The following is a 27578-nucleotide window of genomic DNA, read 5'->3' as shown; positions in this document are numbered from 1 at the left end:
AAGAGGACCTCCCTGTGGGCCCTAACCCCATCCAATAATGCCTGCAGTGAAGCCTCGTCGAATTTGAAGGCAGCTCGGGGTCTGGCACTGGCCACAGCTGCTGCAGGCTCCTTATGCCATCCTGTATGGTTCATTTGGAAGCCTTCAGAGGATGCAGTGCTTGCCATGGACCTTGAAAGCACCACGAATGATGACATCATACTGTGGGGATTTCTGACTCGATTTAGACAATTAGCAAGACTTCCCACATGCTGGGAATTAATTGGCCAATTGAGGGAAAATTGCGTGGGGCTGGCTGACACTTTTTTATGTGTGTCAGAAACCCCACATTCGGGGAAATCCGACCATTTCCCACACAAGCCGAAAATCGGGCCCTGTGAGTTTGTAATATAAATACATTTTTTAATTCGAACTTTACATATTTGGCCATTTGACTCATTGCAGCTTTGCCTGGCAATAGGGGCTGTGGGATGCTTTCTATGATGTGCTTCTTCATCCCAGAAGCCATCTTCTCAGTAAGGGCTTAGAATCGTTGTCTTATCCGGCATTCATGGACGGCCCTTTCAGTGGCAACATTGTGCGCCTCCCTCCCACGTTGGTGCTGCTGATCCTCCTCTTCGTCCTCCTCCTCCGCCTCTCCCTCTTCCTCCTCCTCCTCAGGTGGTGCGAAGTGATACATTTTGGTATGAAGAACGAGGAGAGGCAATATAAACTAAAGGGTACAATTCTAAAGGGAACAGAGAGACCTAGGGGTATATATGCACAAATCGTTGAAGGTGGCAGGGCAGGTTGAGAAAGTGGTTAAAAAAGCATACGAGATCCTGGGCTTCATAAATAGAGGCTTATGGCTGGATTTTCATTGAGGAGGCGTGTAGGAGGCGGGACTACAACTTTTGGGGTTGTCGTCCCGCCTCCATCGAGTTGTGGCCAACCCACGCGATTTTCATTTGATTGACCTTGTTGAGCCCGCCCAGCGGGCTCAGCAGGCCAATTAAGGGCCACCCGGCAACAGGTGACGTCACAGATTGACATTTCATCTGTCAAGAGCTTTTGACAGATGAAATATCAGCGTTTCACAGCTGTTTGAAGCTGTCAAACACTGACAATCTGTACTCTAATTTAATTCCTTCCTCTCAGGATGATTTAGAGATCACTCCGGAACAGAAAGCTGAATGTTGCAGATTTTGACAGATCGCGGCCATTCTGCTTTCTGTGCCGGTGAGATGAGGGACTCCCGAGACCTGAAGGAAGGAAGGCTGTAAAGGTAAGTACATGTAAGTAAAACTTTTTTAAACACTTTACACACACCAAACACACTTACCTCTGCACTCATGCACCCATCACTCACCTGAACATCGGTCATCTCGACCCCTCCAAGCCCTTCATCCCGACAGCCCGCCTCGCTAACTTGGCGTTGTTTGGAGCCATCAGGAATCCCACACTTCACCAATAAAAATAGGGATTAGGCTAAAAACTGCCTGTTAACAGGCAGTTAATTGGCACTAATCCCCTTCCCGCCTTGGGGAGGCGGGTCCCAGCACGGGTCAGGTACCCGCCTCCTTTGAAACTGGCATGGTGGCAGGTTGGGGGCAGGATGGGTTCATGCCCCCAGATTACACGCCTCCAATCCCGCCTCCATGGCCCAATGAAAATCCTGCCCATAGAATACAAAAGCAAGGAAGTTATGATGAACCTTTATAAAACACTGGTCCGACCTCAACTGGTGTATTGTGTCTAATTCTGAGCACTGCACTTTAGGAAGGATGTGAAGGCCTTACAGAGGGTGCATAAAAAATTTACAAGAATGATTCCAGAGATGAGGGACTCAGTTACATGGATAGACTGGAGAAGCTGGGGTTGTTCTCCTTAGAACAGAGAAGGTTGAGAGGAGATTTGATAGAGGTGTTCAAAATCATGAGGGATCTAGATAGAGTAGATAGGGAGAAACTGTTCCCATTGGTGGAAGGGTTGAGAACTAGAGGACACAGATTCAAGTGACTGGCAAAAGAACCAAAGGTGACATGAGGAAAAACTTTTTTACGCAACAAGTGGTTAGGATCTGGAATGCACTGCCTGAAAGGGTGGTCGAGGCAGATTTAATCACGGCTTTCAAAAGGAAATTGGATAAGCACCTGAAGGAAAAAAATTTGCAGGGCTACGGGGAAAGGTCGGGGGAATGGGACAAGCTAAAGTGCTCTTGCAGAGAGCCGGCACGGGCTTGACGGGCCGAATGGCCTCCTTCTGTGTTGTAACTATTCTATGAATCTATGACCTACTGGCAGTGTAGAGGATCACAATTAAGATTGAAAGGCCATTAACCAGAGTTCCCATTAATCTGAATGGCTGCAGTCTGGAGGTCCCGCACAGGCCACTCACTGACTTTTCAATGGGAATACCTGTGCATGTGCGAAGATTTGAAGGGGCTGTGCAGCCAGTTAAAGGGCCCGCGTACAAAAAAAAATTACAGGCAACATTAACTACAAGCTCAGAAATACGTTTAAATTGAAGGCAATTTTTCTGCATTCAAATGTTGGAGCTTGTATATTGAATGGCTAATCATAATTAAATCTAAAACCTCTCCAATAAAATCGTGACAGCTGTAAGACATGCGGAATTACCCCTCGCCCCGTCCAACAGGTTATAGAGTTCGGACTTGAGACTTATGAGAAATTACACCAGACACACCGATTCTGTCTTTAACCTTTTATTGTTCCTAAGACAGATTCAAAACTCCAACCACTATTTAAGCAGTATACCAATAATATTACAGGAAATCATACATACAACCACCCACGGATGATCAATCCAGCGTTGATTGTAGGTTCTCGTAAGCGAAAAGACTGGCCAGGCCCCTCCTTCCGACTGTAGCCTGATCCTCGTAGGCGAGATGACTGGCCAAACCACCTTCTTCCGACTGCAGTGCCGATATTCTTTAGCCGCTGTGTTTTATGCAGTTTTCCTTGCCTTTTGCAGTAAATCAATCATTCAGAGATAGTGAAATGTTCCTTTAATGTTCGATCTGAGCTGTTTGAGCTGTCAAACGTTCACACTCACACATCCTGTGTGGCTATCCAATAGTTGTCTTTATCAAAGCCAAACATTGTTCATTCACTCCTAAAGTTTACCAAAGTGGCAGAAAATCACTTGGTTACAGTTCATGTGTTACGTCGTATTCTGCATTTCAAAACTTCAAAGGTTTGACTTCTCCCCTTTAGCCACCAAAAAAATCATTAGAGATGTGGGGCAGGATTTTCATTGGGCCGTGGAGGCAGGACTGGAGGTGTGTGGGGGGTTAAAATTGCAAAAACTGGCGGGCGGGCCCGACCCCGCCTCCATCCCGCCTCCACGCAATTTTCATTAATCCGTGTCTAATGGTCCTGTCTCCGTCCCGCCTCCAAGAGGTGGGATAGGCCGTTAAGGCCCTTAAGAAGCACTAAATTGCCTCTATAATGCCATTTTGAAAGGCCTTTGCGATTTTAACCCTTTTCCCACATGAAACACGCCTGTTCTGAAACACGACGGTGAAACCTGGCGGGAGCACAATTGGATTGCTGACTATCAGCTGCAGGTCAACCATTAAAGATGAGATTTGATCAGCCATCATTTGCAGGTGGCAGGACTTTGTAGTCTCAGGTCTGGGGGAACTTTTAGAAGGCATAACCACAGCTGTGGAAGTTTGGAGCCTGACACCCATCTCCAGTGTGACCTCCTGGAAAACCCCTCTTGCCATCTTCACAGCGCTTCCTCAACTGAGGCATATACCAGAAGCATGGGAACCATTTATTTCCTTTCCTCCTGGACATCAGATTCGGACGAAGACTAGCCGTGGCAGCAGCAGAACCATGAACAACAGCAGCACCAACAGCAGCAGCAACAGCAGGAGTGCCAAGCTGCTGCTCACCCACCTGAAGCTGCACAGGCCAGCAGGCGCCAGCGCGCAACCACATTGCTGCCTGGGATGCAAGGAACACACTCATCTTGGCCAGATTTGCTTAGCCTAGCCAATCAAGCACTTTTGCCTCGCAGCTTCTTACCTGAGCATCGACAATGGCCAAAGACCAGCGGATTCCTAGCAATTTGACCACCATACTGACAATTGCAAGTAATCCTAAGCCCTCAATGTGGAAGTCACGTTCGCGAAATGACACACGGCACAACTACAGCAGTAGCCATCAGATTTTTTATTTACATTATTCATCTGATGGCTTTTTCACAGAAAACATCAAATTTCACCCACGTGACTACCCTTGTGACTATTTGTGCAGTATCTTTCTTTTACGCGTGCTCCTACGTGGTGCTTCCCCTGTGGCTTCAGCAGATGTGGAGACCCCTTGCTCACTTTCCTGCTGCTCCTGTCTCGACACCTTTGGCGGGCATCCTCTGGGGTTGCGAACCTGTGAGGGCTCGTCAACAGTCTGCTGCTCCTGCGGCTGTGCAGGGAGTTGACACGCCGATCTCAGTTGGGTGTGGGCTCTGGTGGTGCTCTGACCGAGGGCTCTGCAGTGGCATGGAAGTGTGGGTGCTTGGAGAGGAGCCTCCATTTCCTTGATGTCTGCCACCAACTTCCCTCTCCTGGGTCAGGTCCCCCTCAGCGCTTGCAAGTGGCTTGAGAGCACCTTGCTGCACATCAGGGGGGCCATGGGGACTCGTATCTGCACTGGCAGTCCTACTCAGAAGGACTTCCATGAAGCTCTGGTTTCTCTGTTCAATAGATGACCATCGCTCCTCCAGAGATGTCATTCTATTCTGAACACTCGCCATGTTTTCTGCACTCTGGCGACTTATCACCTCCATGGAGGTTGCCAACCTTTCCATGGTGATGCATTCATGTGCCAATGATTCCACAAAGGCTCTGCTCATGTTCGCAATGGACTCCTCCATTCGCTCCACACTCGCAGCGACCCTGGAGACAAAACCTGCCAGAGACTCCTGCATCTGTTCCTGGAGTTCCAGCACCGCTGATCTTGTGGATGGACCCAGAGGCAGAGGGTCGACATGCAGCTGAGCCGAGCTGGCAGAGTCCTGCGCCCTCCGACTAGGACTCTCCACTGCTGTCCCTGTCTCCACAATCTGCTGATGCTCACTTGTGAGCTGTGATACCCCAGGTGACAACACTACTCTATGTCCCGATGGTCCCACCATGGTGTGAGTGTCTGCGCTGGTGCTGGGTGCGCTTAATTCTGCTGATGCTGCGCCCTCAGAGGTTGCAGCTTCCTCTGTGGAGTCTGGAGGCTCATGCTATTCCTCCTGGCTAGTGGGGATGGGTGCTTGTGATGGTCCTGTGGGGGAGTAAAGGAAAGAGTCAGAGATGTGAGGCCAAGGTTACATGCACATTGCATGCTAGAGCTTCAGAATCATTATCAGCGACTCATGCAATGTCAATGAGAGAGATGGAAAACTATTCTGTCACCAGCTTGCTGTGATGCATCCGTCTGTCCATCCCCCACTTGCGCATCTTCCTCCACTCCTACGATCTGCAGGACAGTTAAATCTCAAGAGTTTACCAGGGGGTGAGGTGGGATACTGAGGGTGGTCCTCCTGTCCTCGCTCTTTCTCGCTTATTGTGAGCTCTCTTTTCCTGCAATGAGGGAGATAAGTGGAGGTTGAGTGAGAATGAAGGAGTGAGTGTAGAGATTCCATAGCATAGATACTTAGAAGGAGACAAAGATGGAGTGAGGTGGCAAGACCAAGGGCCTTCCCTGTGTGTTGTCAGTTGTTTTCATAGCATCACAGTGATAGGGAGTGTGAGGGCTGCATAGTCGAATAGTTAGGTGAATGTGACTATAGAGAGAAAGGAAATGGATAAGGGTGCATGGATGTCAGTGTCAAGTGGGATGTGGAGGAAGAGGTTGCTAAAGCAGAGTGCTGGTGAGGAAAGGCAATGGGGTTCAGTTTGAGGGTGATGGGAAATTCATACTCACTTTTCCAGTGCGCTGAAGGTCATGAAATCTCTTCTTGCACTGAATCCACGTTCTGCGGGTAACTGATAAGGAGTTGACATCCTCTGACAATTGCAGCCACACAGCCTTGGTCTGCTGGGGAGGCTTCTTCCTCCCTGAAGAAGGGAAGAGCACCTTTTTATGAGCTCTTGCTCCCTCCACTAAAGCCTGCAGGGCAACGTCGTCAAACCTTGGAGCAGACCTCGGTCTTTCTCTGGCCATTCTGCCTCCAGGTCCCTGTAGCTTGAAAGGCCAAAAGGTTGGCAGCCTGCAGAAGAAGCAAGGCTTCTTGCAGACCTTAAATGCAGCAGTAATGATGACATCATCGGAGGCGACTTTCAGACTGGAAAAACTCATTTGCCATGGGTTCCCACACGCTGGAAATTAATTGGTCAATTAAGTTAAAATCGCATCAATCTCCCACATCGATTTAGATTCGTGTGGCTAACACGAAATGTGGATTACACAATCTCAACCCGCCCCTGAATTAAAATCCAGCCCGTGATGTCTGCAAATTTGAGGGGGTTTGTTTATCTCTGTTGTCTATGACTACCCCCTGCTGTCACAACCAGGTTTGCTGCCTTTTTGGAAAGCACATCAAAGCCCCTTATCAGTGAAAGACTGTTACAAATTTATATTTCACTTTGAAAAAAACCTTTTGGCCTGGCAAAGCATTTCAATATATATCAAAATTAAGAATTAAGGGTCTGTGTATGCCTACACAGCAAAGTTTAACTATGCAGCTGTATGTGTGGCCAGTGCAGCACATATTAGCAGTTACCACCGAAACAATTATTGAGTGTGTGACGTTTCAGTTGAATTGAATAGGCAAGATTGCTTTGCATGGGAATATAATTAGTGCAGATTGTGAGAAGGAACTCAGCATCAGTGCAAACCACTGACTAAAGGGGGCCACCCTTCAAAGAAAGTGGTGCAGTCAGCAGGATTTAGCTTGTGTGCCATTTTAGCTTATATGACGTGGGCTGATGTTCAAATCCCAGAGTTCAGAGGTTCTACCTACATATAGTTTTGCATAAGTTTGACACAGAATTATCTTTTCCTGTACAATTGGAAGAAGAAAGATGTCAGCAGTCCCGAGAACTCTCTTTCCCACTCTTTTCTGGGACAAATTTGCTCATATTAAGGGTGAGGAATGCCAGCGTAAGATAGAAGCATGTCATATGTGAACAATCTCGACAAAAAGTGAAAGTTTTACACAGAGAATGACCTCACAGCATAGTCTCCTTAACAGTAACTTGTATCTGTACAGTGCCATTAGTGTAATAACATGTCTCGAGGCGCTTCATAGAACAGAGATTAATGGAGTGGTAGACGATTTAGGAGAGTTGTAGGTTTTGAGTTGGGAACCTTTAAAAGGACCATCGTCCAAAACAATTTAATTTTTTGTTCACAAAAACATAAGGGGGAATTTTAACTCCCCAAAAATGGGTGGGTTGGGGTCGTGTGGGAGGTTAAAGAGTTAGCGATCTGAATCCCAACCCCAACCCGCTTCCAAACTGCCCACTTTCGGTTTTAATGGAGGCAGGATGGGGGTCGGGCAGCCAACCTGCTCCCAGGAGGTAGGTTGGCACTTTAAATATTATAAGGAGGCTGCTTGCCTCGTGGTGATCACCATTTTAAATTTAACTGGCCTCGGGGAACCCGCCAGCTAAAGGGAGGAGAGGCCTGCTGGATCCAGCAGGTAAGTGCCTTTCCACTTACCTGCTGGATCCAGCATTCCTGCCTCGTCAACCCCCCACGATTGGACATGCCTGCGACCCTTCCGATCTCCCCCTGACCCACCCCCGCCATGAGGCCTTTGAACCCCCCCACCCCCACAAGGCCTCTGATCTCTAATCTCCCCTTCGGCCTTCGATTCTCAGCCCCTGGCCTCTGATCCCCCCCTCTAGCCTTCCGACCTCCCCTCTCTGGCCCTCAGTCACACCCCGGCCTCTGATCACCCCTCTGGCCTTCCAACCTCCCCTCTTCGGCCCCCGGTCCCCCTCTGGCCTCTGACCCCACCCCCAATCCCTTCCTCTCTCCCCTCTGCGGCCTGATGCCGCAGGCCTACCCGCCCGACAGCTGGACAGCCTCTCCATCTGGCTGGCTGCGGTGGGAAACAGTGATTCTAAATGCTAATCAGGTCCTGCCGTTAAATTCGGCAGGGCCTGCAGGAAACCCATTCTCCCGGGTTTCCCGACCGCATTGCAGCCCCCCCAGTTCTCTCTCCACCTCCAAATTAAAATTCCGGCCATAGTGTGATAATATAAATCCTGACAAAGACACGTGTTTTCAAATTATTTTAATGAAAATAATCGATTGTTTTTCTAGGCCTTCTCCCTCCGCCCAAAAAAAGTTTGCCAAACATTTTTCATGAGGTCATGTGTCCCTTTAAACTATTTTGAATGTTCCTACAGATTGCGCATTTATTGAACTAGGTTTATTTCTTGTGTTAGCGGAATAATTGCCTGACTGTTCCAATGATTCATTGTTGTCTTAACAGGAAATGATACATGAATTTAAAAACTACTTCGAGAACAGGCCACATTGAATGTTTGTGCACCAACTCAAGTGGAGAGAAGGAATATTTCAAAGTGAACGAGTTTTTTATTGAGAAAAATAAGATTATTTGCACACTAATATTTCAGTACAAGCTAAGAACATAGAGATATTTCGGTACCTGTTAGCTATATCAAGAAGGGGAGATAAAATGGTTGGAGAATGACAGGCCATCATTATCAACCAAAATAAAACATTACCTGAACTGAAAACTCTACGATCAGCTCCAGAAGTGTTCAGTTTCCATCGTGTGCTGCCTTTAGCTCCTGATCACAATTCATTCTCTCTCCACCCAAATTACAGCTGGATCGAATGTTCTCAGAGTGACCATTCTGATGAACTCATCCTTCCAGCGTCATGTGTGGTTGCACTCTTTGAGAGTGGGGGGGTGGGAGTCAATGGCCAATTGTCTGTTTTTCACCTTGGAAAAGGATAACCAGCAGAGGAAAATCTGGTGGGGACATTGGACACAAATTTGCCTGCCTGTTTCAATTTGCAGGCAGGCCTTTAACTGAATGCCCAGCACTCCTGCCCCAAGCAAATCAGAGGCAGTTTAATAAGCCGATTGGGGTCTTATTCCAGTTGTAACTTTCATGGAGAAATGGGTGGAGTGTGCAAAGTGCACACTAGTCCCAGTTTCCCCGGGCATTGAGTGGCCTAAACAGCAGCCCTTAAAGGGATCGCTGAAGGCTGCTCAGAAAAGGTAAGTTTTTGTTTTTATTAAAAAAAATTGTGGGGATAACAGACAACACAGCCAGGAGGAGCATGTATTCTGTTCCTGACCCAACAAAAATCTTCCGGCCTGCTGCCTGGGATCCGTTCCCCCACCCCCGCACAGGCCAGCCGATTTTTCCGCCACACCAAATTAGCGAGCTGCTGTGGAACACCCGTTTGGTAGCCGCAGATCGCCGGTAAAAATTAAATGAATCCCCAACCTGAACTCAGTTTCGGCCTCCCAACTTCTGGTGAAATTGTAAACACGTTCTTTTTGTATATGCTTTCAAAGTCGAGAAGACGAGAACAATTCTCTCTCCACAGAAAAGGGAAAGAAAGATCTTGCACCTTTATACTGCCTTATCACATCTCGCAGGAAAATGGGCTTCATAGAGGGGTAATTATTGTACTGTATGAGCAAAAGAAATCACGCAGCAAAATTCTGGTATTAGAAAGGAGAGTGATCTATGGTGAGGCATCTCTGGAGAGAATGTTCACCTACTTTCTGTGTGCGAACAACACTTAGACATAAATTTCGACCCAGCTTTATTCTTAACAAGATGTAGAGGCTTGAAGGGTAAAGTGTCAGTGAACATTTATCAGTTCCATCAGTTGATTTAATTTTATTTCTTTTAAAATTAATGTAAACCAGTACTGCTTACCCATCTTCAAATTTTTGTTGAAGCTCTTCCAAAAGTTAATATGCCAATTTTCCAGTTGGTTGTTTTTACCTCTACCGAAAAGGTACCTTTACCACAAAGGTAACCCCAAATGCTGGAAAAGAGACAGTGACCTTAATATTAGGAAACTTTTGTTTAAAGTTAAGATGCAGCACTTTCTCAGACAGGGTTATAAACAAATGGAATAAATTACCATCGAAAGCAATGAATCCGGAATCTGTAGACTTGTTTAAAGGATGATTTGAAGAGGAAATTGAATGGTATAAGCCTAGATCTAGGTTAAGATAATAAAATTATGACGCATTGCATAACTTCTTCTTGCCAGGCATAAAAAGTCAAGTTTAGAATGTCAAGCTTCTTGCTCACTTTTATCACATTACATGTACCATTTCAAATAAATGCAAAGTTTTATTTTTAAATGGCTAACTCTGTGCATGCATCTCTACTTGTATTTTTCATCTCCTTCTCGCACCAATTATTTCTGTTTCCTTTAAAGCTGCTTGCTTTTTAAAAAAAAAGGTAGACGTCAACCAACGCAGTAGATGACTGAGGGAGTGAGATTGCTCTTAGTGTACAGAGAATGCATTATTGTTTAGCTCACTCTCCCAACTTTACACTCTGCACTTCCAATGAGTTTGGGTTTGTTAAACCTACGATGAAATTAAGAGCCAGTCATAATAAAGCTGTTAAGCCATTTGTTGGTGCTGCTGAGCATGCCTGTAATGAACTCTGTCTTGCATAAGGTTGGATAGTGCCGCTGAGCGGTGTGAATCACACTGTAATCAATTGCAGTGCGGAAACCATTTTATAAAATAAACTGCGGGACCCCCACCTCTGCAGAATGGTACAGTGAAACAGGCCAACTGAGGCAGAACTCGCGGAACTGAGGAAACCTGATGTGACCCAGCCGGTCGCTTTTTTAAATTCATTCACAGGATGTGGGGTGTCGCTGGCAAGGCCAGCATTTATTGCCCATCCCTAATTGCCCCAGAGAAGGTGGTGGTGAGCCGCCTTCTTGAACCGCCGCAGTCTGTGCGGTGAAGGTACTCCCACAGTGCTGTTAGGTAAAGGCTTCCAGGATTTTGACCCAATGACAATGAAGGAACGGTGATATATTTCCAACTCAGGATAGTGTGTGACTTGGAGGGGAACTTGGAGGTGGTGGTGTTCCCATGCGACTGCTGCCCTTATCCTTCTAAGTGGTAGAGATCGCGGGTTTGAGAGGTGCTGTCGAAGAAGCGTTGGTGAGTTGCTGCTGTACATCTTGTAGATGGTACACACTGCAGACATGGTGCGCTGGTGGTGCAGGGAGTGAATGTTTAAGGTGGTGGATGGGTTGTCAATCAAGCGGGCTGCTTTGTCCTGGATGGTGTCGAGCTTCTTGAGTGCTGCACTCATCCAGGCAAGTGGAGAGTATTCAATCACACTCCTGACTTGTGCCTGCTTCTTCCAGTGTCATTATCACATGGGAGGAAGGTAGGCACAGCAAACACCCATGCCCACCTGTGGCGGAGACCTGGTGTCTCCAGCTCCTGTCCCAAATTCCTCCCCCTTGCCCAGATTGTATGATTTTCAATGTCATAAATTAACTTCATTTCTGGGCTGTTATAGTGAATTAAGTTAATTTTGAAAAAAGAAAACCTCCACAATACAAATTGAATAATTGGGAAAATATCAATGTGCTAGCTGTAATACCATTTGTGTCGATATAAAGCAGGTTCAGCTTCACATTGACGTAAATTCTGTATTGTAATTCAGTGCGAGATTGTTGAATTGGAGTTAGACTAATAGTGTAAGACCTTCTGAATGAGATAGTGCTACACCAGTTCCATTTTGTAACATTTGCAGTATAATTGCAACTGGTATGAAGTGGCCAGGGAACAACGTGGAACTAATGACATAACACAGGTATGCTGGCCCAACATCCTTCCGAACAGGTACTAGCCTCAAATCGGTACCTGTAGTATAACAATACCCTCAGATTACTTTGCTTTCTTCCCAGTAATTAATATCTGAATATTATTATTTCCTTTACAGCAGTTTCATGAATAAACACCTACCAACACTGGTTGGAAGAAGATCATGCACACTGTATAATGCTCGTTTTATACATATTTTTGTCAGATATCGCAGCACTGAAAATAATTAGAAATAAGTACCTGGAGATCTCAATGCACTTCCTAACATCTTAGGGTTGATATTACCTTTTTAATGAAAAATGGAAGAACACCTTTTCTCCCTGTAATTAGCAACCTGCTCATGAAATCACAGGAAGGCCAGATGTTCAACATGAAATTTTTGAGAATATGATTTTGTTTGCATTTCATTAATTATGCAGAAAAGCAGGCAATCTCCACATTTTTGTCCACAGAAATTTAAACCTTTGCTTCCAACTATTGGGGGAATTTGAAAGGTAGTTCCTCACAAATTGTCCTAAAGGTGACTTCTTCCTTTTTCAGACTGGCCCCACTGAGGCGCTGGACGTGATGCACCACCTTGTGGCTTTGGTTTCTCATTGCTTGTGTTGGTCTCTTCAGATTTGGATGGATGGACAGGCATTAATGCACTCCTCCTCCTGTGATGTGATCATAATAAATTGGTGGATGTGCAGAGACTGATTTAAGAATGAGGAGCTCCAGAGAGTGGATTTCCACGTCACCATCTGAATCATCTTACAATTTGTTGCAAGATATAAAAAAGATTCACACACAGGATTGCTAGTTAGTATAATGTTTTATTTCTTTTCACATTTCCAGATGAAAGTCATTTCCAAGTTATTTCTGTCAAAACCAAAATAGACATATCTATTGAGATTAAGAACTACAGAAGAAATCACCAATGTAAACGGAAAAGATTATTGACTAGTATAGTGACTTGTGACCTCCAGGTACACTCACATTTGAGCTGTTATACATCCATTGAAATAAATAGGAAATAGTAAGTAGAGCGAAAATAATGACTAGCCAAGACATAGTGAATAGTCGGAAAATACTGACTAGCTAGAAAATAATGACTAGGCGAGAGTTATTACAGGGCAGTAATCCAATTCGATAATGTTATAACGTGCAAGTACAGAGTTCAAGAATTTTATTCTGCCTTCTTATTGCCAATATGCACTGGCAGACAGACATGGTAAGAGGCATTCTTTCAATCATCGCTGCTAATTTAAATGTGGTCTGACTGGATGCATCTCAGTCATTTACCAATTGGCAACCTTCTCCTTCAATCATAACCACAAAAGTAGCAATTCTTAGTTAGTCCGGTACTCAATCACAGCACGTGTTGTCGTTGCATTTTCAGTATAATATTGGGGCTAGCAATAGTACTCAGAACAAAATTAAATCAGATGTGTTAGGCCTCATCTTCAGTCCTGAGTCATATATCACAACTTCGATATTACATCAAGTGCAAATTAGTTTTAACCTAAAATAAGATGAACTATGGTCATTTTCAAACTGTAAAAATGTAATAAGTGTGACTAATCATCAAATGTCAGCACAGTGCCATTTCAGTTGGATTTTTTTTCAGGGCATTCTTTCCATGGTTATGACTGTATTGCACTATTAATAGACTACAGCCTAGTTATGTTGCATAATATATGACGGCCATACAATTTCCTGGTAATCAGCTGCCAATTATTTCTCAATAAAATTGCAGTAACTTGATGATGTAGGTTAAACACTGTCTTTTCAGCTCTAGCACCAAGGTTCAAATTCAGCCAAGCCTGATAGACTACAGAGAGCCTAATGCAGTACCCATTGTTAAAAGGGGAGACCGATCTAATCCAGGTAATTGCAGACCAGTTAGCGTAACGTAGGAACAGGAGTAGGCCATTCAGCCCCTCGAGCCTGTTCCGCCATTCAATGAGATCACGGCCAATCTATAGCTTTACTCCATCCACCTGCCTTGGCTCCATATCCTTTTATACCCTGGACTCGCAAAAATCTATCGATCTCAGATTTAAAATGATTAACTGAGCTAACATCTATTGCTTTTTGTCAGAGAGAGTGCCACACTTCTACCACCTTTCACATGGCGAAGTGTTTCCTAACTTCTCTCCTGCATGGTCTAACTCTTATTTTAAGGTTATGTCCCCTTGTCCTAGATTCTGACACCAGCGCAAAATGTTTCTCTCTGTGTACCCTGTCAATTCCTTTCAAAATCCTAAAAACCTCAATTAAATCACCCCTTAACCTTATATATTCCAGGGAATACAAGCCTAGTCCATATAATCTCTCCTCATAATCTAACCCTTGGAGTCCTGCTAACAGTCTGGTGAATCTGCGCTGCACTCCTTCCAAAGCCAATATATCCTTCCTAAGATGTGGTGCCTAGAACTGTACACAGTACTGCAGGTGTGGTCAAACCAGGGCTTTCTATAACTATAGAAACACTTCCTCCCCATTATATTTAGCCCTCTAGTTATAAAGGCTAACATTCCATTAGCCTTTTTGATTATTTTTTGTACCTGACTACTACAATTTAGTAAACTGTGTACATGGACCTCTAAATCTCTTTGGACCTCCACTGTTAATAGTTTTTCACCATTTAAACATCTGGTAAGGAAAATTTTAAGTGTCTTTAATTAAAGATGAAGTTACTAGGTATCTAGATAAATGAGAAAATAGTTGGAAGTAACCAGCATGGATTTCAAAAGGTACAAATGTGCTTGACAACCCTCAGTGAATTCTTTGAGGTGGTAATGGACCTGGTAGAAGGGGAGAATACGGTGGATGTAGTGTATATGCACTTTAGGGAAAGCCTTTGACAAAGTACCACATGGGAGATTATTAGAGAAGATTAAAGGGTATGGAATTAGGAGAAGGATAGCATATTTGATTGAAAATTGGTTAAAAGAGAGAAATGAGAGAGTAGAAGTTAAGGGGAGTTTTTCACGGTGGTTGCAAATGGGTACTGGTCCCACAGGGTTCAGTTCACTGTATATATCAATGATTTGGATATATGCCTAGAGGGAGTGGTATCAAATTTTCAGATGATACCAAAGTAGGAGGTACAGTTACCGTTTAGAAGGCCAAGGAAGCTGCAGTGGGATATTGATAAGATGGGGGAATGGGCTAAAATGTGGCAGATGGAATTCAATTTCAGTAAGTGTGAGGCGAAACATTTTGTAAAAAAAATAGCTACGGTAATTATATTCTGACTGGAAGTAGACTCGGTGCTGTAGAAGACCAGAGAGATTTGGGGGTATAAGTTCACAGGACATTAAAGGAAACACCTCTGGTTGATCATAGCTGATCTGTATCTTAACTCCATTTACCCGCCCACGTTCCATACCTTAATACCCTTTCCTAACAAAAATCTATCAATCTCAGTTTTGAAAATTTCACTTGACCTCACCTCATCAGCTTTTTGGGGAGCGAGTTCCTGATTTCCACTACCCTTCGTGCGAAGAGATGCTTTCTGACATCAACCGCGAACAGCCTAGCTCTAATTTTAAAGTTATGCCCCCTTGTTCTGGACTCTCCCACCAGAGGAAATAGTTTCTCTCTAACTACGCTATCAACTCCTTTGATCATACAGGTTGAGCACCGGTAGTCCGGCACCCGATGGTCCGGCACCTTCAGTGGTTCGGCACGAGGAAGGTCCTGCTGTCACATTCCCTTCCGGCTCGGGTCCCGGGACCGCCGCCAGGTCAGGATCAGCGCCTGGACCGCGCAGCATCACCGACGGCTCGGCGGAGTGATGGAGCCCGAGCCCGAGCCCGAGCAGCCCGTGGGCGGCGGGGTCGGCGGCGGCACAGGGAGGGCAGCAGCAGGAAGAGGAGCAGGTGGTGGCGGTGTTTGTGGTGAGTTCGGCGGGAGCAGCGCCGCTCTGGTGAACTGCGTGGCGAGGAACGCACGGCCAGTGCGGATCTGCGAGAAATGCATCCCGCAGTTCCACAGCTTCTGGGACACGTTTGCCAACATCTCAGTACGTGCAAAGGGAGCGAGTGTTTCATCGCCTCCAATGGTTCGGAATTTTTGGAGTTTTGGACCACCTTCAGTGGTTCGGAATTTTCAATGATCCGGCACCGGCCTGGTCCCGAGGGTGCCGGATTACCGGGGTCCAACCTGTATTAAACACCTCAATTAGATCATCCCTTAATCTTCTAAATTCAAGGGAATACAAGCCTAGTCTAAGCGACCTGTCCTTATAATTTAACTCTTTTATCCCGGTATCATTCTGGTGAACCTGCGCTGCATCCCCTCCAAGGCCAGTACATCCTTCCTGAGCTGCGGTGCCCAGGACTGAATGCAATATGCCAGGTGGGGTCTAACCAGGGCTCTGAATAGCTGGAGCATAACTTCCACCCCTTTGTATTCCAGCCCTCTTGAGATAAAGGCCAACATTCCATTAGCCTTTTAAATTATTTTTGTACCTGTCCACTAGCTTTTAGTGATTTCTCTACTTGGACCCCTAAATCGCTCTGCTCCTCCACAGTTCCCAGTTTCTCGCCATTTAGAAAATACTCTGATCTATCTTTCTTAGGTTCAAAGTGGATGACCTCACACTTTCCCACACTGAACTCCATTCTGCCACAGTTTTAACCACTCACTTAATCTATAATTGTCCCTTTGCAACTTTCTGCTCCTATCTCACAACTTAATGTGCCTCCTAACTTAGTGTCATCCACAAACTTGGATATACAACTCTCTATTCATCATCCAAGTCAGTGATAAATATGATGAAAAGCTGAGGCCCCAGTACAGATTCCTGGGGGAAACCATTTGTCACATCCTGTCAATTTCAGTGCATATCCATTATCCCTACTCTCGGTCACCTACCTCCCAACCAATTCCCTATCCAAGTCAATAGGTTGCCTCCAATTCCATGTGCTCTTGTGTGGAACCTTGTTGAATGCCTTCTGGAAGTCCACATAAACGACATCTATAGAAACTCCCCTATCTACCACGATAGTTAACTCCTCAAAAAATTCAACTGGGCTTGTTAGATGTGACTTTCCCTTTACAAATCCATGCTGGCTGTCTCTGATCAGCTCATTTTTGTCCAAATGCTCAGTCATCCTGTCTCCAGTAACCTCCCCACAACAAACGTTAAACTAATAGGCCTATAATTTCCTAGTTCAACTTTCTTATATAAGAACATAAGAATTAGGAGCAGGAGTAGGCCATACGACCCTTCGAGCCTGCTCCGGTATTCATTAAGATCATGGCTGATCTTCTACCTCAACTCCACTTTCCCACCTGATCCCCATATCCCTTGATTCCCCTAGAGTCCAAAAATCTATCTATCTCAGCCTTGAATATGCTCAAAAACTCAGCATCCACAGCCCCCTGGGGGAAAGAATTGCAAAGATTCACAACCCTCTGAGTGAAGAAATTCCTCCTCATGTCATGGCTGACCCCTTATCCTGAGACTATGCCCCCGAGTTCTAGACTCTCCAGCCAGGGGAAACAACCTCTCAGCATCTACCCTGTCAATCCCCTTCAGAATCTTATATGTTTCAATGAGATTACCTCTCATTCTTCTAAACTCCAGAGAGTGTAGGCCCATTCTACACAATCTCCCCTCATAGGACAACCCTCTAATCCTAGGGATCAATCTAGTGAATCTTTGTTGCACTGCCTCTAAGACATGTATGTCCTCTCTCAGAGAAGGAGACCAAAACTGTGCACAGTACTCCAGATGTGGTCTCACCAAAGCCCTGTACAATTGTAGTAAGTCTTCCTTAATCGTGTACTCCAACCCACTTGCAGTAAAGGCCAACATGCCATTTACCTTCCTAATTGCTTGCTGTACCTGCATGCTAACTTTCTGTGTTTCCTGTATGAGGACATCTAAATCTTTCTGAACACCAACATTTAATAGTTTCTTGTGGCGGAGCCACCAAAGGACGCAGAGCGGTTGTACATAATTCCTTTAACAGCAATGTAGTTATAGCCTGTGTCTGTACTGTCATGAAATATGTCATTCATCAGACTCTGTATTTAACTACATATATTGTATTGCCTGCTCCTGTGTTTGTATTGCCTGCTCCTGTGTTTTACCTTGTATTGTATATAGTGCACCGCCCCCTTTCTCCCCATTGGGTGTGTCGGCTCCGCCCATACCTGGCCCTACTTAAGACAAGCCCAGGCTTGTCTTGCAGCAGAACAGCAGAATGCTAGGTGAAGCTAGGTGAAGACACAGGCATCTTCCTTTGCTAATAAAAGCCTTGTTTTATCCAGTTAACTTTGAGCCTTGAAGTTATTGAGGCGCATCAATTTTATTAGCAAACTTTCAACGATGGATCAACTTTTGAAACCGGAACGCTTGGATTTGGACCCGCATGCTTCGGATGCATCGGCACGGTTTGGACACTGGTTCCAGTGCTTGGAATTTTTTATGGCCAACTCCGAAGCCGTCACAGCCTCTAAAGCCACTGGAGATGTGAAACTCAGGATCCTGCAGAATCGGGTAAGCCACCGGGTTTTTCCACTCATCCAAGACGCCGCCACCTACCTGGATGCCTGCAACATTCTAAAGGCCCACTATCAGCGGCCTACCAACGAGGTGTACGCCAGGCATCTGCTTGCTACCTGCACACAGCGACCCGGAGAGTCGCTAGAGGACTTTCTAGCCACCCTAAAAGTGCTTGGCAAAGACTGCAAATGCAAAGACGTGAAAGCCACGGTGTACACAGACGAGCTTATTCGGGATGCCTTTATCGCAGGCCTTAGCTCTAATTACATCCGGCAGAGACTGCTAGAGAAAACGGGCCTAGATCTGACACAGGCTGTGGACACAGCGCGATCGCTGGATGTGGCTCAGAAGAACTCTGACTCCTACTCTTCAGGCCGCGCGGCCCACGCCGCCTCGTACGCACCAAGGGCGCCGCCATGTTGGAAGACATCTTCCCCGCCCGGTAGCCCAACACCGTCGGGGCCCTGCTCTCCCCCCAGAAGCCCTACGACCGCCGCGACGCATCAGGGCCCCAAATGCTACTTCTGCGGGCAGCCGAAGCACACCAGGAACCTGTGCCCGGCGAAAGGCACCACCTGCTATAAGTGCGGTAAGAAGGGGCACTTTGGGAAGGTGTGCAGAGGGAACCCCGCAGGCAAACCCGCCACCGCCGCGTGCGCGCCGTGGGAGCGGCCATCTGGGATGCCATCTTGTCCGACCTCGTGGGGTCCGCCATCTCGCGAGCAGACATCGTGGACGCCATCTTACCCGGCCTCGTGTGGCCCACCATCTTGTCCCGATCAGGGCCCTACAGTGGCGTCGATCACAGTGGACCAGTCCAGACCGCACCCACTATCCAAATCGATGGTGGACATCGAGGTAAACGGGTGCAAGGTTAAATGTTTAATTGACAGCGGGAGCACGGAGAGCTTCATTCACCCTGGTCTGGTACAATGACTCTCTCTAACTATAGTCCCTACTCAGGGCACGATCTCTATGGCCGACAAAACCCAGATATCGTCTATTGCGGGTTACTGCGCGGTACGATTGTCCGTTAAAGGCACTGTATATAATAATTTTAAACTGTTAATTATGAAGGATTTATGTGTGAGCGTGATCTTGGGCCTGGATTTTCAGTGCCACCACCAAAGCATCACGTTCAATTTCGGTGGGACCCAGCCGCCCCTCACAGTGTGCGGTCTGGCTACCCTGAAGGTAAAGCCGCCTTCGCTATTCGCGAACCTTACCCCTAACTGCCGGCCAATAGCGACCAAAAGCAGGAGGTACAGCTGGGAGGGCAGGCGGTTTATCGCGACCGAGGTAGACAGGCTCCTGAGGGAGCGCATTATTGAACGCAGCAACAGCCCATGGCGCGCCCAAGTGGTGGTGGTGAGGGGTAGCGAGAAGAAGCGGATGGTGATTGACTATAGTCAAGCAGTCAACATCTATACCCAACTAGACGCCTACCCGCTACCCCGCATATCCGAGATGGTGAACCAAATCGCCCAATACCGGGTGTTCTCCACTATCGACCTCAAGTCAGCGTACCACCAGCTCCCTATCAGACCAGAGGACTGTTCGTACACCGCCTTTGAGGCAAATGGACGCCTCTACCAGTTCCTCAGAGTCCCCTTTGGGGTGACGACTGGGGTCTCGGTCTTTCAGAGGGAGATGGACCGCATGGTCGATGACCACCACTTGCAGGCAACCTTCCCCTATCTCGACAACGTCACCATCTGCGGCCACAACCAACAGGACCACGACTCAAACCTCGCGAGGTTTCTGAAAACCGCACAAAAACTCAACCTCACTTACAACGAGGACAAGTGCATTTTCAACACCACGCGCCTCTGCATACTAGGCAGTGTGGTGGAGAATGGGGAAATCGGACCAGACCCCGACCGATTGCGCCCCCGACGGTAGCTGCCCCTGCCCAACACTCCCAAAGCCCTGAAAAGGTGCCTGGGGTTATTCTCGTATTATGCCCAATGGGTCCCTAACTACTCCGATAAAGCCCGCCCCCTCTTGAAAGCATCCTCTTTCCCGCTCTCTGCTGAGGCCCATGCTGTCTTCAAAAGCATTAAGCAGGATATTGAGCGGGCCACGCTACAGGCAGTGGACGAGAACACTCCCTTTCAAGTGGAAAGTGATGCGTCTGACTTTGCCTTGGCGGCCACCCTCAACCAGGCGGGGCGGCCCGTAGCTTTCTTCTCGAGGACCCTCCAGGGGCCCGAGATCAGACACTCCTCCGTGGAAAAGGAGGCCCAAGCCATCGTGGAGGCAGTGCGCCACTGGCGGCACTACCTAGCCGGCAAACGCTTCACCCTACTTACCGCCCAGCGGTCGGTAGCTTTTATGTTCAATAATAAACAGAGGGGGAAGATTAAAAATGATAAGATTCTTAGGTGGTGGATCGAGTTCTCCACCTTCGAGTACGACATCATATACCGGCCGGGGGCCCTTAACGAATCCCCCGACGCCCTCTCACGAGGGATGTGTGCCAACGCCACCGGGGATCGGCTACAGACCCTCCACAACGACCTCTGCCACACAGGGGTCACACGGCTGTTCCACTTCATAAAGTCCTGCAACTTACCCTACTCGATTGAGGAAGTCCGGTCTCTGACCAGGAACTGCCGCACTTGCGCTGAGTGCAAGCCTCGGTTGTACCGCCCTGATAGAGCCCACCTAATCAAAGCTACACGGCCCTTTGAGCGGCTTAGCTTAGATTTCAAGGGCCCCCTCCCGTCCGTCGACCGCAATGTTTACTTCCTGAACATTGTGGACGAATACTCCCGTTTCCCATTCGCCTTCCCCTGCCCAGACATGACCAGCGCCACGGTCATTAAATGCCTCAACAGCCTGTTCTGCCTGTTCGGAATGCCAAGCTATATCCACACGGATAGGGGGGCGTCCTTCATGAGTGAAGAGCTACGCCAGTACATGCTGTCCAAGGGGATTGCCACGAGCCGTACCACCAGCTACAACCCCCGGGGTAACGGTCAGGTGGAGCGAGAGAACGGGACAGTATGGAGGGCAGTCACTCTAACTCTAAGGACCAAGGGCCTCCCTATCTCCCGCTGGCAGGAAGTCCTCCCAGATGTGCTCCACTCAATACGGTCACTATTGTGTACTGCCACTAATGCCACGCCTCATGAGCTAATGTTTGTGTTTCCCCGGAAATCCACCTCAGGCGTATCCATACCGTCATGGCTCTCCACCCCAGGTCCGGTACTTTTGCGGAAGCATGTGAGGGGCCACAAGACGGACCCTCTCGTGGAGCCAGTGCACCTGCTCCACGCCAACCCACAATATGCGTTTGTCCGGCACGCCGACGGACGGGAGGACACTGTGTCCATAAAAGACCTCGCCCCAGCCGGTAACAACAGCAACAACGACAACGACTACAACAACAACAGCAACAACGACAACAACCACAACAACTATTACCCACCCACTCCACCCACTATTCTTTCATCACCCCCGGAAGAACACCAGCCAACGGTACCCCCACCACCTACTCCTTCAACAACCCCGGTGGCGCCCCCGGCAGAGACCCAGGAGGTCACCTGGGACACCCAGCCGGCACCCGCGGCACCGCAACCGTTACGTTGGTCACAGAGGACTATCACACCCCCGGACAGACTAAATCTGTAGAAGGGGTGAATGTGATGAAATATGTCATTCATCAGACTCTGTATTTAACTACATATATTGTATTGCCTGCTCCTGTGTTTGTATTGCCTGCTCCTGTGTTTTACCTTGTATTGTATATAGTGCACCGCCCCCTTTCTCCCCATTGGGTGTGTCGGCTCCGCCCATACCTGGCCCTACTTAAGACAAGCCCAGGCTTGTCTTGCAGCAGAACAGCAGAATGCTAGGTGAAGCTAGGTGAAGACACAGGCACCTTTCTTTGCTAATAAAAGCCTTGTTTTATCCAGTTAACTTTGAGCCTTGAAGTTATTGAGGCGCATCATGTACCTTTAATTACACTGTTTAACTGTACTATGTCTAGTTACCTTTACAGCATGGTTTTAACATGATGGCGCCATGCCGTTCTTCACGTGATCCCCCAATGGCGGGAAGAACGTGATGACGTCATGACGTCAGCCATCGGACCAGCCCAGCAGTCCTCGTGGGGCCCTCAGAGAGAACAGACCTGTATTCAATGTATTCCAGCAGTTTCCAGTTTAAACCTGTTTTGTTCCATTAAAGTTCATTGTTTTAATTGCCTGAGTTGAACTCAGTCTTTTCGTTAGGAACCTCCATTCCTACATTGGTGACCCCGACTTCTACGATCGGTTTTCGTGGAAGATATTGATCATGGATATGAACGCCGTGACCCTGAAACTGCCACAATTCTGGGAGCAACAACCAGCCGTGTGGTTTATCCAGGCTGAAGCTCAATTTGCCATCCGGAACATCGTCGTGGATTCGACCCGTTACTATTACGTGGTCTCCGCCCTCGACAGCGCCACAGCCTCGCGGATCGTCAGCCTCCTCGGTAGCCCACCGGATGATGGCAAGTACGATACTTTAAAGGCGCGGTTGCTCCAGGTCTTCGGCCTCTCGAAATCGGAACGCGCTCGCAGACTTCTCGTTATGCCCGGCCTCGGGGACTCCAAACCGTCTGAGCTCATGAGCCAAATGCTCACGCTCTTGGGTGCCGAACCGGAATGTTTCCTTTTTAGGGAATTGTTTCTCTGCCAGCTCCCAGAACCAGTGCAAACTGCCTTAGCCAGCTCTGTGATCACAGACTGTGCTGAACTCGTGGCAGAGGCGGATAAGATATTCACGGTAACCCAACAGTGCTGCGCGGCCACGAGGCACCCAACCCCCACAGACGCGTCTCCAGCTCCTCAGGCGGCGGGCTGGTGCTGCTACCATGCCCGTTTTGGCGCGAAAGCCAGATGCTGCCGTCCCGACCAGTCCTACACGGTCCTGGGCCGGACCATCCACGATAACATCCATCTGTTCCGGGACCTGGTCCACCACTCCCAGAGGCCTGGTCTGTCGGTCGCCTTCCTTTCCCTGGATCAGGAGAAGGCGTTCGACAAGGTGGATCACGAGTATCTCTTCGGGACTCTGCGCGCATTTGGGTTCGGGACGCATTTCGTCGCCCGGATCCGACTTCTGTACGCCGCCACGGAGTGTTTGATTAAAGTTAACGGGTCCTTGACGGCGCCCCTTCACTTCGGGAGGGGGGTGCGTCAGGGATGCCCCATGTCCGGTCAGTTATACGCCGTTTGCGTGGAGCCATTCCTGCGCCTCTTGCGGAAGAGGTTGACAGGACTGGCTCTGCAAGGGCCGGGCGTGGAGGTGGTCCTCTCGGCTTACGCCGATGATGTGCTCCTCACGGTCACGGATCCCGCTGACTTGCGGAGGATGCGGGAATGCCAGCAGATTTACTCGGACGCATCCTCCGCCAAGATCAACTGGGAGAAATGTTCCGGACCCCTGGTGGGTCAGTGGCGGGTGGACTCCCTGCCGGAGGAGTTCAGGCCTTTTGCCTGGAGCACCACGCACCTCCTCTATTTGGGAGTCTACCTTAGCCCTGCCGAGGACGCATAGCCGACGAACTGGCAAGAGCTGGAGGCCAAAGCCACCGCTCGCCTAGGACGCTGGACAGGACTGCTCCGAGTGTTGTCCTACAGGGGTCGAGCGCTGGTCATAAACCAGCTGGTGGCTGCCATGTTGTGGTACCGGTTGGTCACTTTGATCCCTCCCTCTGCGTTTGTCGCCAAGATGCAGAAGAAACTCATCGACTTCTTCTGGGACAAAAGGAAGCACTGGGTCTCTGCCGCAGTTCTGTGTCTCCTGCTTAGGTAGGGCGGTCAGGCGCTGGTGTGCCTTCGCACCCAGGCTGCGACTTTCCGTCTTCAGACGCTGCAGAGATGCCTGTACGTCGAGAATCCTCCGAGATGGTGTGCGCTGGCGACGTTTTTCTTCCGCCAGCTGCACGGCCTCAATTACGACACGCAGCTCCTGTTCGCGAAAGTGGGCGGCAGGCGTGCCGGCCTGCGGGGGCTGCCTGTCTTCTACCAGGAACTGCTATGGGTTTGGAACTACGTCGCTTCCAGGCGGAGCTCTCCCCCGTCAGGAGCGGCGGCTCTCCTTTGGGAGCCGCTGCTCAGGAATCCGCACCTCCATGAATGCAGGTTCGGGCGGCTGGCGGAGGGCAGGGCTGTGCTTGGCAAGGTGACCAGAGTTGGGGACCTGCTCGATGGCGGAGGAGCGGGCTGGATGGCGCCGGAGGAGCTGGCGCGGCGCCTGTCCTGGGCCAACGTCCGGCTCGCGGTCGAAGCCATCGAATCGGTGAAAGCGGCACTGGGCCCCGACTCCACTAGGTGTATCGAGGCGGCTCAAGCACGTGGGGCGATCCCGTCCGAGCTTATCCCCGTTCGGACGGAATTCCTCATCGGCGCCCGGCCCCGAAACTCCCCTCGGGAACCGGTGCCTCACAACTTAAGCCGTCTCGAGGAAATACCCTCCATGCCTTTTCATTCCGCGCAGAGGGGTTTCCTGCACGGGCTGCTCCTGCACACTCTCCACTTTGCCATCTTCGCCTACCGTCCGGACACGCCTTGGCGTGGCGTCTTGCCGACTGGTGGTGGCGGAGGTCCCCAATGGAGGGCTCTCTACGTGGGAGTCCTCCCTTGTTCCATCGGGGACTTGGCCTGGAGGGTGTTGCACGGAGCGGTCCCGTGCAATAAGGTTTTAAGTAAGTTCACAGACTCCCAGTCCGCCTGCATTTTTTGCGGCCTGGAGGAGTCCGTGTTTCACATTTATATGGAGTGTGAGAGGTTGCAGCCCCTCTTTCACTACTTGAAGGGGCTGCTCCTCGATTTTTGGTTGCACTTCAGTCCCACGCTCTTGATCTATGGTCACCCGGTGCGGAGGGGAGCGGACAGGTTGGAGGCCCTCCTTGTGGGCCTGCTCCTGGGCCTGGCTAAAAGAGCCATCAATTGGTCCAGGCAGCGGGCGGTCAAGGGGGTCATCCAGCCGGATTGCCTGCCTCTCTTCCGCGGCCATGTTCGCGCCCGGGTGGCCCTGGAGATGGAGCACGCGGTGTCCGCCGGTGTGCTTGAGTATTTCCGCGACCGGTGGGCGCCGCGGGGACTGGAGTGCATCATCAACCCGGAAAACCAAATTTTAATTTGATTTGTTAAGTTTAGTTGAACTTTTGTTTACAGTCAATTTGGTTTTTTTTTTGGGTACAAACAAAAGAGTTACCCCCCTGTTCAGTAAATACCTGTTTTATTGTTTTCCTGCAGTCCGTGTATTATTAAGGTGCGGACACTACAGTGCGGGCTGGGTGGACAGGCTCCCTTGGGTCCTGTTGGGTCTTCGCACGGCTCCCAAGGACGACCTGCAATCTTCTTCAGCAGAGCTTGTTTACGGCCAGCCACTCCGAGTTCCTGGTGATTTTCTCCCTTCTCCCACAGAGCCATGGTCTGCCTCCCAGCAACTCGTCAGCCACCAGGAAGCGGCCAAGTGTTTCGTCCCGGTGCCTACACCCAACCACAGCCTGCAGAACTCTCACGTACCGGTTGAGCTGAAGAGCGCCAAGTACATCTTCATCCGGCATGATGCTCACCGGGACCCGCTCAGGCCTCCTTACACCGGTCCCTTCCGAGTCATCGAACCAGGAGACAAGTCCTTTGCGGTCGACGTCGGAGGGAAGCGGATCACATTTCGGTGGACCGCTTGAAGCCAGCTCATTTGGACTTGGATAGCCCAGTCGTCATCGCTCAGCACCGAAACGTGGCCGTCCGCCCGCAGCCGCCGTGCCGGTTCAACCACAGCCACCTGCCAGTTCGACTACACCCGCCGCACCTGTCCAGCCACAGTCGCCTGCTAGCTCGACCACTGGTCCTCAACTTCCTCTGCCAGGCTGTAAGAATTCGCAATAATTTACAGTTCTGAAGATCAATTTTTGATGAAAGAATCCCTGGGCGTTGTGCTTTTAAATTTCCAGGGATAAAAATGGCTGTCACCACATGACCGAAGACAAAGGACAATGCTTTGTTTACAAAGCAATTGAATGCTATTAGCATTTGTTTGTATATCGAGTGGATACATCTAAACTGCAGAAGAGACTTTTGTACCTTGAATGGGAAACGTTTAACAATTGAATGGGTCTAAATCACCTAGCATTCTGGACAACAGAGCAGTTGTATTTCCCCTTTGTTTCAGCCCAGGGAGCTCCGGAAGACACATTAATCCGGTCCAACCACTCTGAGATGGCCAATCACAGCTTTCTCTTGTGTATTGGACCCTTTGGGCGGGGAATTTTGCACACAGCCCTTTCAAGGCAGAACGGCAGGGGCCTCACCAGGTATAAAGATAGATGCTGTGAAGCTATCTCGCTCTCTTACTTCGCTGGACCACAGGTGAGCAGAGTGTTCTGACTCCTCAACAAGGCAACCTAGCAGGAGTTAAGGGGTGGTGATTTAAGGGTATTGCTAAGATTGTTTAAATAACATTGTAGCCATTGTATCCCTCGTTTTCGCTGTCTGCAACCCCCTGTTATATAGTTTTACTGTAATTACTGTGTTCGTGTGGTATTCTTTTGATTGTAGTTTATTTAGGTAATAAAACGTGATTTTTTTCTCTCATCCAAACCACTTGTTCCGTTTTAATATCATTAATGATAAGTTCCTCCACTCAGAACTAAAGGAGGGGTAGCGATTCGGAACCGCTGTTTTAAAATTGGTTTTATTGGAATTGGTCTGAGTGCAGGCAAAGGCTGCAAGACCAGGAAAATTACTTTAAACCAGTTTAAAGAAGCCCCCAACCCTTACAAGGCTATCGAAGTCGATCGGACAGACTGGTCAGACCTCCGCCTCGGCTCACTTTTTCTGTTAAAGACAATTCTGGGGGAGCGCATGTGGCGGAGCCACCAAAGGACTCAGAGCGGTTGTACATAATTCCTTTAACAGCAATGTAGTTATAGCCTGTGTCTGTACCTTTAATTACACTGTTTAACTGTGCTATGTCTAGTTACCTTTACAGCGTGGTTTTAACGTGATGACGTCATGCCGTTCGTCACGTGATCCCCAATGGCGGGAAGAACGTGATGACGTCATGACGTTAGCCATCGGACCAGCCCAGCAGTCCTCGTGGAGTCTTCAGAGAGAACAGACCTGTATTTGATGTATTCCAGCAGTTTCCAGTTTAAACCTGTTTTGTTCCATTAAAGTTCGTTGTTTTAATTGCCTGAGTTGAACTCAGTCTTTTCGTTAGGAACCTCCGTTCCTACATTCTAATCATTTAAAAAATA

General features: G+C 48.5%; 1 protein-coding gene across 1 annotated transcript in view; it reads right to left on the bottom strand.

The window, feature by feature from the left end:
- Nucleotides 1-2700: 2700 nt before the first annotated feature.
- LOC147107759 (uncharacterized) overlaps nt 2701-27578 on the bottom strand; it is a 65375-nt gene continuing 40497 nt past the window's right edge. Inside the window, exons 6-7 of the transcript XR_015080862.1 lie at nt 9875-9986; nt 2701-3114 (exon numbers count right to left, since the gene is read on the bottom strand). The gene's annotated coding sequence lies outside the window, so the exon portion shown is untranslated. The remainder of the gene's footprint in view (nt 3115-9874; nt 9987-27578) is intronic.

This window comes from Somniosus microcephalus, chromosome 14 (assembly GCF_052327205.1).
Source record: "Somniosus microcephalus isolate GS21.2 chromosome 14, FLI_Smic_1.0, whole genome shotgun sequence".
In the NCBI taxonomy this organism is placed as follows: Eukaryota; Metazoa; Chordata; class Chondrichthyes; order Squaliformes; family Somniosidae; genus Somniosus; species Somniosus microcephalus.
The sequence above is the reverse complement of the archived record's forward strand: the minus strand, read 5'-3'. Positions and strand labels throughout refer to the sequence as shown.